We start from the raw sequence: 20,173 nt of genomic DNA on the forward strand, positions 1-20,173 counted from the left end.
AAGACATTGAAGTTATTATTTAAACTGGACTTGACTTTTTAATACCTGAAAATGTAATAGTTCTAATACTTAAAAATCATCATAAAGGTATGGACTTGGAAGAGATACCCTCTAGAAGCAAGCAAGAAATGTAGCATATTTTATTTCTTTTTTTTTCTTTAATTTTTTAATGTTTATTTATTTTTGAGACAGAGAGAGACAGAGCATGAACGGAGGAGGGTCAGAGAGAGAGGGAGACACAGAATCCGAAGCAGGCTCCAGGCTCTGAGCTGTCAGCACAGAGCCCGATGCGGGGCTTGAACTCACGGACCGTGAGATCATGACCTGAGCCGAAGTCAGACGCTTAACTGACTGAGCCACCCAGGCGCCCCTGAAATAGCATATTTTATTTATTTTTTTTTTTTTATTTTTTTTTTTAAATTTTTTTTTTTCCAACGTTTATTTATTTTTGGGACAGAGAGAGACAGAGCATGAACGGGGGAGGGGCAGAGAGAGAGGGAGACACAGAATCGGAAACAGGCTCCAGGCTCTGAGCCATCAGCCCAGAGCCTGACGCGGGGCTCGAACTCATGGGCCGCGAGATCGTGACCTGGCTGAAGTCGGACGCTTAACCGACTGCGCCACCCAGGCGCCCCGAAATAGCATATTTTAAAGAAGATTGTATTCTAGAGTTCAGCTTGTTCAGTAAGCAAATTCCATAACAATAAAAATCTCTCCTAAATCTAGTAGGAAAATCTCCTTTACCCAAAGATATTTACACATGCAAATAGAACTATATTTAAACAATGTTTAATTGGATTAGTTGGGGGCACCAGATTTGTTCCCCGAGCTTTACCTCTATATAGACATTGAAGAGACTGGAGTATTTTATTCCAAAAAGTTAATGGCACAGACAGTGACTCTGCCAACTAATATGTATTTCGGGCACAGAGGATTTCATTAGCACTATTAGCAAGGCATTCCCATGTACGTATATAAAATGCATACACAGATGTATGTAAACAGAAATACAGCAATATATATATATATATATATATATATATATATATATATATATACAAACACATATAGGCACATATATCTCATATATAAATGTAGCTCTCTGCAGGAATTTCATGCAGGCATGATATTTTCATATTCGTGCACAAGAGTATTGAAATTGTGATAATGTGCTTTTTAAAGTTTATGAAAAACCTAGATTTGCTTCAATAACAATATGAACAGATTAAAAAGTGGCTATAGAATTTCTATATTGTAAAATAATGCAGTTATGGAAACCTTTAAGTAACAAATTAGACACATTTATTTAAAATGGGATTGAATTTGCATAAGATTTGTCAAGCATACTTCCTGTTTTGTGAAGCAAAGTGTATTGTCCAGTGAGTAGTAATCAGTAGGGCCATGCTTGTGGCCTTTCTTTTCTTTTTCTTTTTCTTCTTCTTTTTTTTTTTTTTTTTTTTTTTTTTTTTTTTTTTTTTTTACTTAGAAAGAATGCATCCATGTAGGTACTTAATTAATTAGGTAATTAATTACTTAATTGCTTTCAGTGGAGACATTTGAGCATGCCTTTGTCCTAAACAAAGGTTCAGATGAACTTTCTGAAAGATGCTAGTAAGTACATCAGAGTAGTTTTTTCTTATTGGTCAGTTTCTCTTATTAATCAGATTATCTTATAACCAGGTGCCTTGCTTTATCACAACACCTATGTTAATGCACAGTGTTTAACTATCATAGCATTTCATATAACTTACATCATACAGGTGCCTCTCTCCTGTTTTGGTGTTTTGTTTTGTTCATAATTTTAAGTAAAACTGTGTTTTAAACAAATTTATGATTATCTGTGATAATGGAAAATGTTTTTCTTTCTTTTTTAATGTTTTATTTATTTTTGAGAGAGAGAGAGAGCATGAGCAGGGGAGGGGCAGAGAGAGAGGCAGACAGAGGATCTGAAGTGGGGTTCTTGCTGACAGCAGTGAGCCTGATGTGGGCCTCAAACTCAGGAACCACAAAATCATGACCTGAGCCCAAGTTGGACACTCAACAGACTCAGTAACCCAGGTGCTCCAGAAAATGTTTGACATAAGTCAAGCAATATATCAATATATCAATTGGGAAACAATTTTAAAATCAAACTAGATGCTTTTTACAGTCACGTATCTGCTATTATGCAGAAAAGGTACAGCAGAGGCTGGCTAAATTGTGTTTCACATTTTATCCAGGCATAGTGATTTAATATATTTTTTTATTTTTATTAATGAAGTATACATACATACAACAATTGAAGTTGACATACACCATTATATCAGTTTCAGGTGTGCAAAATGGTGATTCCACAATTGTATACGCTGTTCAGCACTCACTGCAAGTGGGTCATCTTCTGTCACCCATACATTATTACAATATTATTGCTATATTTCTTATGTTGTACATTTCATCCCTTGTGACTTATTTATTTTATAACTGGAAGTTTGTACTTCCTAAATCCCTTCATCCAACCTACCACATTCCTCTCCTCTGGCAACCACCAGTTTGTTCTTTGTATTTATGAGTCGGTTTCTATGGTTTTGTTTCATTTTTAAGATTCCACATATAAGTGAAATCATATGATGTTTGTCTTTCTTGGTCTGACTTATTTCATTTAGTGATTTTTGTTTGTACTCAGGTACAGGGAGAAGTCAAACTCAATACTTGGTTCTTAACTTGACTAATTTAGAAATTGTCAAAGTTTCTGTCTTCCACTAGAACAATCAGGTGAAGAATTTAAACAACTGTTTACGTAAGTAGTTTCAAACACATTTTTTTTTTAATTTTTTTTTTCAACATTTTTTATTTATTTTTGGGACAGAGAGAGACAGAGCATGAACGGGGGAGGGGCAGAGAGAGAGGGAGACACAGAATCGGAAACAGGCTCCAGGCTCTGAGCCATCAGCCCAGAGCCTGACGCGGGGCTCAAACTCGCGGACCGCGAGATCGTGACCTGGCTGAAGTCGGACGCTTAACCGACTGCGCCACCCAGGCGCCCCTCAAACACATTTTTATTGAAGAAAAATGAGTGTAGGCCTAAATGGTCATATTTGCTGCTCTCAGTGACTTAAATCACTAGGTAAAACTCAAAATCCCCTTTCATATTTCCTTTCAGTGTATATTGGGAAATGATTGTTGACTTTTGAAATATCATATATTACTACATCATATGTCAACAACCAAAATATTCCTAGAACTTTTATTAAAATACAGTGCTTTAGAAAAACACATCTTTTAAGGTGGTGATATGTGATAAAGAGCTCAGTATCTTCCCCCAAATGTATTAAGATGAAAATCTCTATTCAAGGATGACAGTGCAATTAATTGTGGAAACATAGAAGTGTTAAAATTAAGAACATTCAAGATATAAACAAATACAAATGAAAGCACAGGAAGAAAAATGAGTGTTTTGTTCAAAACATATGTTTATTTTTTCTTCAAAAATATTTTTTAAAGAGAAATGAATGGTTTCATTGTATTTACAGGATTCTGTTTAACCATATGCAGAAACTTTCATTAAAGTCTGTTCTTTCTCATTCGCATTCTCTTCTGGTCTGCTCCTTGTTTATTCATCTAAAAATAAACTCAAGTTCCAAATCTCTAAAATATTCCTCCCTGCTTTCTCCCTAAGCTTTCACTCTCTATCCTCTCTCAAGCCTTAAAAGTATATTTTATGTACATACATTTCCTCTAATTTCTAATCCCAAATAATCTTAACCTCCTCTAGTCTGACATCTGCCCCCATACTCCACTTTGATTACTCTTTGAGAGTCACCAGGGGCATTTCAATTAATAACAGCTAATTGCTTTTTTGTAGCACCAGTCTTTAAAGACCGTACTTCACATATTCAGTCCTTCTTCTTTGGTTTTCATGTTGCAAGCACACTTCTGGATTTCTTTCTGTCTCTTTTACTTTTCTGTCATTGTTTCCTCTTCCTATTGCCTATCAAATTGACTGCAATGTTAATGAAATATACTTAGGATGCAAAATGATACAGTGGGCACTCTCATTTGATATTTTCAAGAAGGAAAATAATGCTGCAGACAACTTGGCAACTGAATTGGATGACAATAGCAATTCACTCCCTTCATCAATAATATTATTACTGGGAGTATGCTTTAATGCAATAATGATACCTATAAAATATTATCTTTTATATTATTTATAATTTTGAAAACTTAGAAATTAAAATCTAGAAATAAGACAATGATTTAGAAATCTGTGCACTATATACCTGATGGAATATTATTATGTCATTAAAATGTTTATGAAAGTATAAGACATGAAAATTGTTTAAAATATATAATGCACAAGGCAGAGAACTGACTTATGCACATAATTATCATAACCATACAAATTATAGATATAATTAAGAATGGAAATATACATCAGCATGTAGAAATTTATCTTTTTAATGTTTATTTATTTACTTTGAAAGAGAGAGTGCACATGAGCAGGGGAGAGGGAGTGAGAGAATCCCAAGTAGGCTCCTCGCCATCAGCACAGAGTCCGATGTGGGGCTTGATCTCATGAACTGGGAGATCGTGACCTGAGCCAAGATCAAGAGCCAGATGCTTAACCAACTGAGCCACCCAAGTGCCCCCAAACTGATCATTTTTGAATAGTGGCTCTGGGAATCATTATTAATTCCCTGTTTATCTCTATACTTATTTTCTAAATGTTCTACATTATGTATATTAGTTTTACAATCTTACAATAAATGTAGAAATAGTATAGATGACATTTATGATTCCTTATAAGATGAAAATTCTGTAATTTTAGTATGATTACTGGACAAAATATAATTGAAGAAAGAATGACACATCAGGATTAAGTTTTCATGTTTTAAAAAATGGCACTAGATCTCTGGAAAGTGATCTACCTTTTTTTCTCTCTTATCAAGAGAAAGATGAACAATAAGACTATTATAACCGTATTTGGAAATTTGCCTTTACTTCACTTTGACTTCCTTGAATATCCCTAAAACAACCCAGATTTTGTACTGTTTGCAGATTACACCAAACAAGGACACTCTCAAACTGGTCATGCTGTCATAACCCACTCAGACTTGTTTAAATCCATCTATCTCCCAAAGGGCAAATCTTCAAGAATTACTGAAACTTTAGATCTTTCTGGGGTCTACCAGTTAGCTAGAGATAATGGAACAAGTGTCCTCTTGGATAGGAGCTCTATTTTGACAAGGTTCATTATTTTGGTATGTTTTGGAAGCAGTGTGGCTTCATCATTGCAATGGGTGCTTTCAGTAAACATGGCAGTCACCTAAAAGGTCTGTTAAATGCCTTACCTCTTTTAGAAGAATTGGCTTTAGGTAAAATTGACAAATATATAAAAAAATAGTATAGCAAAGGATAATGTCTTCACAGATTAAAATGCTAAATAAGTTGCTTTAACTCATTCCCAGGCTATCTAGTGAGTCCAAAAATCAAAGACAACATGAACTCCTGAATATTGGCATCAAATCTTGAGTCAGCTGTTGCTTAAGCACCTGATTCTGAAAGAACATGTTAGAACAGATAAGATTTGCTCTACTTCAATAGCACCAAGATGGCTGCCTTGAGTGCTGAAATGGAAAAACTTCGATAAGACTGTTAAGTTTTTCTCTGCTGATATCCTGTTAATCATACAATCCTAGGAAAACTACAGAGGTGAGACATGGACATGGGCCAAACCCTTAGGCCCTTTTGAGCATCAACAAATGGATTTTACTTAGTTATCCCTTGTGTGATTTTGTATATACTATTAATGTTGTATGTCTGTTTTTTTTGGTTGACCTTTTCTTGATGTAAAACAGCTGCTCTTAAGCAGAAAAGAAACTTTTAGACTTTGTGCTTCTCACTTGAGGAAACCTGAACTATTTCCCCAGTAATAGAGGTACTTATTACGTTAGATGAGTAAAATTAAGTAACTCTGAAGTTCTGCGTATCATCCAGAAACCACTGCCCCTACCACCTCCTCAAGAAAAATAGAAATGAATGGCATTTCAAAACTGAAACTTGCAAAAATATCCACAGAATTTCAGATGCTATAACCAATGTCTTAGGTCCTGTAGCTACTACATACATTCTAATAGAAATATATAGCTATATGGAGCTTTTCACCACTAATTCTTGACTCTGCCATTTCTGTAGTTCCACATGGTCAAATAGTATAGATGTTTAATATAAGATACTCCAGTTTATTATCAGGATACTTTTCCCTGGATAAACTATAGGAACGACTACATAACCTTCAGCTAGTAACCCTGGTTAACTGGAAATTACACCATTAAACTTTGATCTTAATCCTTATTAGAAAGTACCCTATCAGGTACTGTTAATCACAAACTCCAGTAAAATTCCAGGGAATCAACCTTTTGTTTACACATCACAGTTAAAAATTACATAATATATTCACCTCCTGGACTTCCATGCCTATGGGAGATCTTAAACTGAGACTCTTACAGAATTGAACAAAATCAGGTAGCATCAGAAGAGAGATGTCTTTCATCCAGATGGCTAATAGACACATGAAAAGATGCTCAACATCATTTATCATCAGGGAAGTAGAAATCAAAACCACAATGAGATACCCCCTCACACCTTCAGAATGACTAAAATTAACAACCCAGGCAACAACAGATGTTGGCAAAGGATACAGAGAAAAGGGAACCCTTTTGCATTGCTGATGGGGATGCAAACTGGTGTAGCCACTGTGGAGAGCCGTATGGAGGTTTCTCAAAAAGTTAAAAAAGAACTACCCTATGACCCAGCAATTGCACTACTAGGCATTTATCCAAAGGATACAAAAATGCTGATTAGAAGGGGCACATGCACCCCAACGATTATAGCAGCATATTGACAACAGCCAAATTATAGAAAGAGCCCAAATGTACATCGACTGACAAATGGATAAAGAAGATATGGTATACACATACAATGGAATATTACTCAGTGATGAAAAAGAATCAAATCTTGCCATTTGCAACAGTATGAATGGAACGGGAATGTATTATGCTAAGTGAAATAAGTCAGTCAGAGAAATACAAATATCAGAGGATTTCACTCATATGTGGAATTAAAGAAACAAAACAGATGAACATAGGAAAAAGGAAGAAAAAATAAGATAAAAACAGAGAAGGAGACAAAGCATAAGAGACTCTTAAATACAGAGAACACACCGAGGGTTGCTGGGTTGGGTAGGGGGTGGACTAAATTGATGATGGGCATTAAGGAGGGCACTTATTGGGATGAGCACTGGGTGTTATATGTAAGTGATGAATCCTAAATTCTCCTGAAATCATTATTACACTATATGTTAACTAATTTTGATTTCAATTTAAAAAAAAAGAAGAAAAAAGAAAGAAAAGAGAAATAAACACCTTGATATGCAAAAAAAAAAAAAAAAAGAGAGAGAGAGAGAGAGCAAGAGACGTCTTTCCAAAGAACCTCAGGTCAAGCAGCAGACTACTCACTGAGCACAGATGGTTTCCACACAAGACTTACAGATCAGGATTCTCCAATGCCCAGATCCACTGAGGCTCTTTTTTCTTCCTTCGCTTTCTTTTGTCAATTATCTTTCCCTTTCTCTATTTTCTAATTACTAAAATGAGATTCTTAAGAATCCCCCCCCCCTTATCTTATTATTCTGGGTAATTTAGGAATGTAAAAATTTATATGAAGCCACATCTCTTCTTTATAGTTCTGGGTGTGGTGGGATTTGTTATCCTGGCTGATCCCACAAGCAGCAGGACTTGACTAACAGGTATTATCCAAGGCTTTCTGATAATTCTTATGGTAATACCTTTGTCTCAACCTTTGTGTGGTATATTTTATCCACTTGATGAAAGACTGAAACTTCACTACAAAGACAAAGTTATAAGATTCTGAGATTAAAATTGGCCCAGTGGTATAGATTTGACAGTTACACACAGTTATAGGCAATAATTGAGACTTAGTTTCCCCCCACTCTTGACCAAAAGGAGTGACTTTGAGACACTTTGTAAAACTGAAAATTTTCTACTGTAATCCTCATTTCATTAGATTTTGTATTTATTCTTTTCCTACTTCTCTTGATAAACCTAAGTAAATCAACCAACACTAAACCAAACTTAAAAAAAAAACTATTTCTCTTGTTTCCAATTACTTTCTTTGACTACTATTCCAGAAATAGTTGAACTTTGACCTTTCTTATTAAAGTTTTAAAATGTTTTGCCTCTTCCTTAAGACAGAACACTCCTTTGGAGTATTTTCATGGCACAAGAATTCTAAATCAGTGCTTATGTTTAATGGCATTCTGGTTAATTTTCTTCCACGATATGAATTGAATTGGTGTGTCAATTTGATAATTTTTAATTTTTTTTCTGGTCAAGAATTTTATACTAGCATTTTCCCCCTTCTGTAATCAGTATTTCTATATCAATAATATTATAAAACAAATGAAAAGATATATGGACAACACCCAAAAATTTACCCTATGAATGAAATAGTATAGTGGTTGACTATTATAAAAGCTATTTGACTGATTTTCACAGATTAAATCACATAAATGTCAACTTTCTTCTTGAGTTTAATGAAGAAGAAAGGCTATAGAGAAGAGAATGAACTTTAGAGACTAACATACCTAGGTTATAAACCAGACTCTTCCATAATATGTTTTTGAACTTGGACATTTTTTTTATCTTTAAATAGGATTTTGACAGTATTGAGTCTATGGCATCCTTTCTGGTGAAATGCCTTGACTAAAGCCATACACATAGAAAGTATCAGAATCCAGTCTCTTAATTCCTGGTCTGGTGTTGTTTTATTCCTCTACCTTATGGCCTCATATGCCACCTAATCTGAAATGACCAAAAAATATGAAGTTACATAATATCTTTCAAATCAATATCTTGATTTATTACTTCTATTAATATCAAAGTAATCCATTAGTAAAATTGATGGCTTTTGTCAAAGGCTATTATGAATAACCTTTATCAGAGGTAATTAACAAGTAAAAATTTTTATTTCCTCAACAAATATTTCTTGAGAAGCTACTATTCTATACCATATTGAAGCTGTATTGAACAAAAAAAGATAAAGTCTGCTCTCATGAAGATGACATTCTGGTGGGGAGACAGAAATAAATGTATCTTATAATGATAATAGAATTAAGTATAATAAAATAATAAATAAATAAATAAATAAATAAATAAATAAATAAATAAGAGCAAGGGGATAGAGAGACATGGAGGTGTTATTATAGATACAGTAAAAAGTAAAAAAGTCCTCTCTGAGGAAATGTCATTTGAGCCAGTCCCCAGTGAGATGAGAAAGGGAGTTTATGAATATCCAGGGAAATGGTGCTCCAGGCAGAGAGGTAAGAGCTTTACAGAGACCCTATGAGGAAAGCTGCCTTGTGTATTGGAGGGAAGCAAGCTGAAGAGGAAGAGAAGGGGGAAATTAAATCAGAAGGTTGCTAGAGGACAGAACATATAGGACTTTGTGGGTCATGGTAAGATCTTTAAATTTGTTCTAAGTATGACATTAAGCCTGAAAAAATAATATGTTATTAAGACTGTCACCTCACACCTGTCAGAATGACTAAAATCAACAATATAAGAAAAAACAGGTACTGGCGAAGATGTGGAGAAAGGGAAACCCTCATGCACTCTTAGTGGGAATGCAAACTGGTGCAGCCACTCTGGAAAACAATATGGAGGTTTCTCAAAAAGTTAAAAATAGAAGTCCCCTATGATCTAGCAATTGCACTACTAGGTATTTACCCAAAGAATACAAAAACACTAATTCAAAAGGATACATGCACCTCGATGTTTATAGCAGCATTATTTACAATAGCCAAATTATGGAAACAGCCCAAGTGTTCATCCATTGATGAATGGATAAAGAGATGGTATATATACACAATGGAATAGTACCCAGCCTTCAAAAGGAATAAAATCTTATCATTTGCAATGACATGGGTGGAGCTAGAGAGTATTATCTTAATAAAATAAGTCAGTCATAGACAAATACTGTATGATTTCACTCACATGTGGAATTTATGAAACAAAACAAATGAGCAAAGGGTAAAAAAAGAGAGAGGCAAAACAAGAAGCAGACTCTAAACTATAGAAAACAAACTCATGGTGGGGTGCCAGGTGGCTTAGTTGGTTAAGCATCTGACTTTGGCTCAGGTCATGATCTCATGGTTTGTGAGTTCAAGCCTCATATCAGGCTCTGTGCTGAGAGCTCAGAGCCTGGAGCCTGCTTGGATTCTGTGTCTCCCTCTCTCTCTCTGCCCTTCCCCCACTCATACTCTGTCTCTCATTCCCTCAAAATAAATAAACATTAAAAAAATATATTAAAAAATATTTTTAAAAACCCAGAAAACAAACTGATGGTTACCAGAGGAGAGGTGGTTAGGGGGATGGGTAAAATAGGTGATGGGGATTAAGGAGTGCATTTGCTGTGATGGGCACTGGGTATGGTATGGAAGTGTTGAATCACTGTTTTGCACCAGAAACTATTATTACCCTGAATGTTAACTACCTGAAATTTAAATAAAAACTTAAAAAAAAAACAGTATTCAGTCAAATATATAGTGTTCTAGAGTGCTTTGTGGGATGATGTGGTAGTGGTTACCATTATGATGTATTAATTAATCATAATAAAGATATCTTAATGATATTATTTTAAAAAATCCTTATTTTAATAGGTTAGGGTACATTTATGTCCTAAGAGCCATATGGATTATGAAAATAAAGATTCAGTTAATTTTAGTTGCACTCAGTACAAACAAAAGTTATTAAAATTATATTTAGCTTAAATGTATACTTAACATGTTTAAAATGGCATTATTTATCATAAAGTGATAAGAAATGATATTTGAGAAAATGGGCAAAGAAAAGTAAGAGGAACAAACTTCTAGCTTTAAAATAAATAAGTCATGAAGATGAAAAGTGGAGCATAGGCAATATATCAATAATACTGGAATAATATATATTGACAGATTGGTGAATACAGCTACATGATGGGTGAGCCTTGAGTAATGTGTAGAATTGTTGAATGACTATGTTGCACACCTGAAACTAATATAGCATTGCATGTCGACTACAATAATAAAAATGAGAGAGATGACATTGGAGGAACTCTAAAATATTAAATAATAAACTAGAAACCAGAATCTTCTTCCTGTTCCTCTCTGCCACTTACTAAATGTGCACCTTGGCCATTAATTTAAATTCCATTAACCTCAGTTTCCCCATCTTTAGTATAGTGATAATAGTACCTTCCTCAGGAGATTAACCAGAGAGTCAATGAAATCATCCTTGTGAAATGTTTAGAACAGTACCTAATATAGTAAGTGCTAAATAACTGTTTCTTTTTTCCCAAACTTTGTACGAGAATCCATAGTCATGGTCCTTCCACTTCGTCCTAAAAGTAAGTGAATTCCTAAATGAAATAAATCCTCTGAAAGAATGAATCATTGAAACACACCTATGTAATTTAAGTCATTTGCTAAAACTTTTATCAAACAATGAAACAATGAATAATAAGTAATTAATTTATGCCATCATTTATTAAGTTAATTTCCTGAGTATTTTGTTAGTTTGGGGGAAAAATACCCTCCAGGATAGAGCATAATGAATGCTTAAAAAATAATTGCACAGGGGCACCTGGGTCTCTCAGTCAGTTAAATGTCCAACTTCAGCTCAGATCATGGTCTCCAGGTCCGTGAGTTTGAGCCCCACATTGGGCTCTGTACTGACAGCACAGAGCCTGGAGCCTGCTTCACATTTTGTGTCTACCTCTCTCTCTGCCCCTCCACCGCTCATGCTCACTTGCTCTCTCTCTCTCTCAAAAAATAAATATTTAAAAAAAATAATATCAAATGATATGAAATACATTCAATTTAGTTATAATATATCACTTTCTTATGCACAAACCATTTTCAGTAGTATATTATTTAATGTTCAATTCTTTTGTGATTATCCCCATTTACAGATGAAAAAAATGCAGATTTAAGGAAATTGGCAGTTGGTAGATGAAAGAACCTAATTTGAACCCATGCCACATTTTGTAGAAACATATTCTAATAAAGGTTATAGAAATATACTGAATTTTAAAGATGAAGGTGTAGTCATATAGAAAAAGTCTATTTAGGAGGAATATTAAATATGAATGTAAGTTAGCATTTGAGTAAACAAAGATGTGGTCTTGCTTACCAAAATTTTCTTCAATTTAATTCAACAAGGATTCATAGACTGTCTATTAAATGTGAGAACCTCTTAGACATTCACAATTGGTTAATAATTCTAGAAAGCTTTATAAGGTTTTCCTATTTTGGATAAATATGATTTGACTAAATATTTTATATGATTGTATTTTTTTACTATTACCATATTCATCTGCTTTCCATGGTGCCTGGCACAATGTGTGAATAAATGTGATGTATCTTTTTAAGTGAAAATGTAAGGAGTAGGATTTTGAATGAAACATAATTTTAAAAGTCAGAATACTCAGGAAGGAACAAGTTCTCAATTTATTCTCATTTCTTTTATAAATAAATGATAATTTTACAAAGATTTTTTTAATGAGGAAAAAATACAAAGTTAATTTTTCAAATTGGTTCTTTGAAGAAATGTGGATCTCCTTCTCTCAATGCTTTCTTCAGAAAGAGCTTTGTGGTTTTTCCCCTTCAGAAACAAAATGAATATAAGAAAAAAAAAAGATAAACATCATGAGAGAGCTACCATTTGAGGAAATAACTTGCTTACATCCATTAAATTGCAATAACGTTATGTTATTACATTCTCTCCCTCTTTGGGTAACAGCAGTTGTGGACATTGAAAATCAGGCCTTAAGAGCTGGGTCACTGTAATTCATTTATTAAAGCATTTTTTTATCTGTGACTATGAGGGGTTTTTTTTGACCATTGTTCCAGAGAACATAACTTAAATGGCCTTATATTTCCTTCATTTTTTTTTTCTTCTACTTCAAAATGATTTCTTAATTCAGAGGCTGTGAAGCAACTTTGATGGGAAGAATGACCCAGGTCAGAGTAGCAATTTTAAAAGACTGCATTCTTAGTGGAATGGAGTAATCCAGCGTCTTCCATCTCTACGCTTTGAGCAATGTACCAGGAGCTTAATTCAGCTCCACGTTGCAGTCTTATAATTTTAGATCTTCTCTCTTAGCCTTTATGACTCCACAGTTCATAGTGAAAAATCAGTTTGTCTTTTCCTGGTTCAGTTTTATCTGCTTCTAGGCAAAGGAGGACATTTATTCTAGTGTCTTCCGTCTGGTAGGTGTTTTCAGTATATTTGATTTGATGAAACTTTATACTTAAAAATAAAATGCCATTGTATATTAAATCAAAACTTGATGGTACTCAATTTAATAATGATTTGATCCAATTTGTTTTTTATGTTTAACCTTCTAGGTGGTTTTCAGTATTTTTATTTTAGAAGTGATTTATATATATTCAGAAATACTTTCAATTTTAGAAATTCACTTTCCAAATTTTAGTAATCTGGATTCTATTCTCTACCCTTTTAAGAAAAAGATATTTGAGAAAAAAATATCAAGTTTCTACCCGTTTGATTTGTATACAATGTCACACTTCAAGCATTTGTATTAGTGAATATTGGTAAAAGTCTTATTTAAATATGACTCATCAAGGCTAATGGTGCAATTTTTCTAATATCTGATATCAAGGCAAATTACAGGGGTATATAATTGAAGAAAAGGTAAACATCTTTCTGCATAATACCAGTCATTAAACTATTATTAATGGGGTAATTGTACTATGTGCAAGGCACTGTAATAAACACAGAAGGAGATGTGCTTGGACATTTTCTCTCTAATTTCAAAAATATAGGCTAAAAGTAATATAATAAATAAGGATCTTTTACTCAAAACATAATATTATGCTTCTTTTCACATATTTCATCAAAATCTCTATATCATAATTTTTCTATTGAGATTTTATATAATAACATGAGCTAGTCTTAGAAAAGAAATAATAAGGGAAATTCTTCATGATGACAAAGATGAGATGTTATTTTACCTGCATTTTCACCCCCTGGGTACCATTATAATGTTTTCCTGGTTCTTTTTTGCACTGCTTTGCCACAGTAGATAATTTGCACCTTTTCCTGTCAATCCAGATAGGCCTTGATTTTGAAAGGTTTATAATTGCTTTAGCTTACTCCTTATTTTAAAAAGTTAAATTAACCAGCATATGACACTTAACCTTTGTTTTAAGCAACTTCTTATCCCTAAGTAAAGAAACGCCTCATGAAAAGGTTCCCCAACATTTTTGAAAGGCGTATTTTGTCAGTTAACAGTACTTTCTGGGGTGAGGTATTTTTCACACAGACATTTGGTATTGTGTTTAACCCTTCAATTGTTTTTTGAAGGAGGTAAAAAATGGGACAGAAATTCAATGGCACATTGCAAACTTCTAACACAACCCAGTCTGAACATGTGGAGTAAAATTTTGTTTGTCATGTGGAATTTCATTTTGTCATATGAGTAAAGCCGGTGCCAAGAAAGTAGTTAAATGTGAAGCAAGTTAGTTTGTTTTCATATGTATTTTTTTCTGGTATTTTGTATCTTTAAGAAAGTTGTTCATTAACATGTTTTAGTTGCCTACCAAGTTCAACATGTATTTAATACATTTGTGTCTTTTTTCATTTTGTTTTATCAATCTGTATAGAAATTTATGAATTTTATTAACCTTTCAAAACATATAATTTTGGTTTTATTGTTTTATTTTCTGTTCCATTAGTTTCTGTGTTTAACCTTACTGTGTTTTTTCTGTGTTTTACGTTTGGTTTAATTGGCCCTTCTTTAACATCATAAGGTAGAAACTTGGTCATTGAGAACTTTTTTTGTTCTAATATAAGCTTTTAATGCTATCTGTTTCCTTCTAAGAACTGCTTTAGTATCTTCCAAAAATATTGGTGTGTTGTGTTTTTATTTTTATTCAATTCAAAATAATTTCAGTTGTAATTTCTTCTTTGATTTATGGGTTATTTAGTGTATTGCTTATATTTCAAACATTTTTGGGATTTCCCAGATATCTTTCTGATATTCACTTATAGTTCAATACTACTGTGATCAGAGAAAATTTCTACTTTGTATTAGTTTAATGCTCTTAAATGTGTTGAGTCTTGTCTTCTGGCCCAGAATATAGTACATTTTGGTAATTTTTCAGTGTGCACTTAAAAGAGAATATATGGTCTGCTGTTGTTGATTCTAAAGCTTTATATGTTAGGTTAAGTTGGGATAATGTTGTTCAAGTCTCCTATATCCTACTAAATTCTTAATTACAGATGGTTCCCTATTTATGATGTTTCAACTTTCACTTTTTCAGCTTTATGATGGTACAAAAGTGACTCACATCCAGTAGAAATGATACTTCGAACTTTAATTTTTTTTTAATTAAAAAAAAATTAAGCCACAACGTGGGGCTTGAACTCATGACCTTGGGATCAAGAGTCCAGTGCTTTACCAACGGAGCCAGTCAGGTGCCCGTTCAAGTTTTAAATTTAGATCTTTTCCTGAGCTAGTGATATGTGGTACAATACTCTGTTGTGATGCTGGGCAGCAACAGCCACAGCTTCCATTCAGCCACGTGATTGTGAGGATAAACGACTCATACTCTTATGCAACCACTCTGTACCCATACCTCCATTTTGTCTTTCACTTTCAGTACTGTATTCAATAAATGACATAAGATATTCAACACCTGATTATAAAATGGGTTTTGTGGTAGGTAATTTTGTCCAACTCTAGACTAATGGAAGTATTCTGAGCACATTTGACATAGGCTAGGCTAAGCTCTGACATACAGTAGGTTAGGGGTATTAAATGTTTTTTGACTTACAACATTTTCAACTTATGATGGGTTTGTAGGGAATTAACTCCATTTTAAGTTGAAGAAGATCTGGACTTGTGCTATCAGTTACTGAGAAAAGAGCATTGAAATCTCTAATCGTAATTGAGGATTTGTGTATTTCTCCTTTAGACACAAAAATAATCAGAGATGAAGTCAAAGAATAAAGTAAAAAGATGCTAAAGTCAGGGAGAAAGGAACCAGAATGGCTAAAAATTTATATAAAGGAAAGAGGAGGGTTATACTAGAGATAAAGATGAAGAAAAGAATAGAAAAATAAGTCAACAATTAGAGCTTTCAAAAGAATAGTAAGTAAAAGATTGTTGAGTGACAATTGCAAGACATTGATCCAAGAGCAGAGTATAAAGAATTTTCCTCATATTTCCATAAATTAGAGAAATAGTAGGAAATGTGTGTGTGGGGGGGAGGATACAGAGTAAGTGTAATCATTTTGGGTATTTATAAGAGATTCAATATCTACCAGATTTAGCAGATGGGAAGAAAGTTCAAGGAAAATGTAGGAAACTTCCTTTTTTTTCAGAAAATGAAAAGGATTTCCAAAGAGTAGTCAATAATTATCAGATGTCTTAAAAATGTAAAATATATTTGACTAAGAATTTACCTGTTAGCTTAGCCTTTGTACATAATTCTAAACATAAAAAGGCTGTTTAAAAATTAGCATTATTTTTATTTTTTCCCTTATAGTTCTATGACTTATTTGTTGTATAACTGGACTCACTCCTTACCCCTCACTTTTGGCAACCACTAATCTGGTCTCTGTTTCCAGGAGTTCTTCCTCTTCTCCTTTTCTTTCTTCTTCTCCTTCCCCTTCCTCTTCCTCTTCGCTTTCCTCTTCCTGTTTTCTTCTTTTCTTCTTCTCCTCTTCCTCTTTCTCCTTCTCCTCTTCCTCTTTCTCTTCCCCCTCCTCCTCCTTTTCCTTCCCCTCCTCCTCCTCCCCCTCCTCTTTCCGCTTCTCCTCCTCCTTCATCTTCTTTATCCTCATCTTCTTCTTCTTCTAGATTCCATATATAAGTGAGATCATATGGTGCTTTCTCTGTTTGAATTATTTCACTTAGCATAATGCCCTCAAGGTTCATCCATGTTGTCACAAATGGCAAGATTTCCTTCTTTTTATGGCTGATTAATATTCTGTATTAATGTATATGTATATATATGTTGTGTATATATATGTATATGTGTGTGTGTGTGTGTGTGTGTGTGTGTGTGTGTGTGTACATGTACACACACATTTTCTTTATTGATGCATCCATCACTGGACACCTCAGTGGCTGTTTTCATATCTTGGCTATTGTAAACAGTGCTGCAATGGAAATAAAGGTGCATATATCTTTTCAAGTTAGTATTTTCAAAGTACCCAGAAGTGGAATTTCTCAGTCATGCTAGTTATATTTTTAATGTTTTGAGGAACCTTCATACTGTTTTCCATATTGGCTGCACCAATTTATATTCCCATCAGTAGGGCATTATGGTTTCCTTTCTTTTATATCCTTGCCAATACTTGTTATCTCTTGTCTTTTTGATAATAGCTATTCTAACAGATGTCAAGTGATATGTCATTGAAGTTTTGATTTGCATTTGCCTGCTGATTAGTGATGTTGAGCACTTTTTCATGTACGTTTTGGCCATCTGTGTGTCTTCTTTGGAAAAATGTCTATTTAGATATCAGCCAATTTTTTGATCAGATTGTTTGTTTGCTATTGAGTTGTATGAGTTATTTATGTATTTTGATATTAGTCCCTTATCAGATATATGATTTCAAATATTTTCTCCCGTTTGGTAGGTTGTCTTGTTATTTGTTTGATGGTCTCCTTTGGTGTGTAGAAGTTTTTAGTTTGATGAATCCCACTTTGTTTCCTTTTGCTTCTGTTGCCTAGTTATTTTGGTTTTTAATAGGGAAAACTTTAAACAATCTAAGTATCCAAGAATAGATAAATACTATGTAATCTATGGTACATTGACTCAATGGAATCCCAAGCCATTAGCAATGAGGTTTATTGAAGCTATGATAACAAGAACATGCTTAATATATAATGAAAGTGATGAAATTATCCTGAAATTATCAATTTCTCTTATTATTGTGTACCAGTCATCTGTGTTTTGCTATTTTATAAAGGTGAAGCTGGTGAGGCACACTATTAAAAAACTAGTGTTTCAAGATATTATGAATCACTATTTATTTATTTATTTATTTATTTATTTATTCATTCATTCATTCATTCATTCATTCATTCTTAATGTTTTTGAGGGGGAAGGGGTAGAAGGAGAGGGAGAGAGAGAATCTTAAGCAGGCTCCATGCCAGGTGCAGAGTCCAAAGTGAGGCTCTATCTCATGACCATGGTGGAATCATGACCTAAGTTGAAATCAAGAGTCAGACACTTAACTGACTGAGCCACCCAGGCACCCCATGAACCCCTTTTAAAAGGAATTCAGCATTTTTTTTTCTAATTTTAAAAATTGATCATATATATAATGTGTTAAGGTGAATTGAAACACTATTTACTTATTTTTTGCAGCCTTGTTGAGATATAATTGACAAAAATTATATAGAGTGTACAACGTGATGATTTGATATATATGTACATTGTGAAATGATTACTAGAATCAAGTTAACTAACACATCCATCTCTTAAGTTACCTTTGTGTGTATGTGTGTGTGTGTGTGTGTGTGTGTGTGTGTGTGTAGTAAGAACATTTAAGATCTGCTCTTTTAGCAAATTTTCAGTATAAAATTCAGTGTTATTAACTTTAGGCATCATGCTATACATTAGATCCCCAGAACTTATTCATTTTAAAACTATTTACTTACTTTGTTTTGGGGTAATGGTACATCTTCAGCCGAAGAGTTTATGTCATAAAGATCAGGCACAGTAAACCTGACACATTTGACACTATAAAGATGACAAATTAAGCTGATGCCTGGTTGCCAGAGGGAAAAAATAGAAGCAGTGAAGTGAATCGGGAGTACAGTTAGCCTGAATGAGTACTGAGTAGAGAACATAAAGTGCAGGCAAAGGGAAACCATATTGTTGATTTCAGCTATAGATTAGGAGACTCAGGTATTTCTACAAGCAAGAAATGGTTATTATTCTCTACTTTCTACTCCAGAGTAGAGTTTCCAATTCACTCTGTTTGCAAAAAGCACAGGCTTTGGAGTCTGGCTGATTTTGGTTTGCATCCCGACTCTGCCACTTACAAACTATATGATACTGAACAAGTTAAGTGGCTACTCTGAGCCTTATATCCTCATCTATAATAGAAGGCTCAAAAGGTTAAATGATGGTATATAATGTGAAGTTCTACTTGGAGTGTTTAGTACACACTAAATATCCAATGAACGTTGTATTCATTTCATTTTGAACTTAAGTTTTAGCTGTGCCATTTTCTGATGTCAAGCTAGTATCTTCTCTAGAAATCTGGGTTATTATACCTTCTCTCAGAATTTAGTATTTTGAACATAAACCTTTTATTTCTATTCAATGAATTTCTATCATAATATTTTTCCAATTTAGAGTATATAATAAAGAAAATAATAAATATTTTCAAACTATTTTAATGACCTTTAAGTTAATTTGAGAATATGGATTATATAGACCAATAAAAATATCAGTGTATTGCTTAAAAATACTGGTAAATAATAATAAAATAATAAAACAAAAGTTATGACAGGGGATTTGACAAGAAATATTGTTTTGTGTTTTGATCATTAGTTGGCAGCAGAAACAATATCAGTTCAGAGTCAGGTTGTTGTGTTTTTTAATATCCACTTTGGAAACTTTAGTTACATTAAACAAATGGAATGGGAAATGTAATTTCAGGTCTCAGTTTTTGGCAAACAATGTTTGTTAATCATTTTTGTCATATCTTATTCTAATTGGCAGGTAAACTATCAGAGCCTATGTAAAATAGGCAGTAACAATTTTAGGTGGGAAAAGAATTTATGAACCCTGGGTATATGTACTATTCATGCACAGGAAAGGAGATTCACTGAAATTCTAATTTGAATTCAAAGGACAATAATTTCTATATCTGCCATCTCTTTTAAAAACTGAAGTTAAATACCTGTTTAGAGTTTCTTTAATGACTGCTTCATAAAACTGCTATCAAATGGATATCAAATATTTGTCCCCACCAATCCTTTAGTTTCATTAACAATATAAATGAAATCAAATTACTATATGTAAATATATATGTAAAATTACTGTATGTAAATATATATGTAATATATATATATGAATATATATTTGAAT

This window comes from Prionailurus bengalensis, chromosome B4, assembly GCF_016509475.1.
Source record: "Prionailurus bengalensis isolate Pbe53 chromosome B4, Fcat_Pben_1.1_paternal_pri, whole genome shotgun sequence".
NCBI lineage: Eukaryota > Metazoa > Chordata > Mammalia > Carnivora > Felidae > Prionailurus > Prionailurus bengalensis.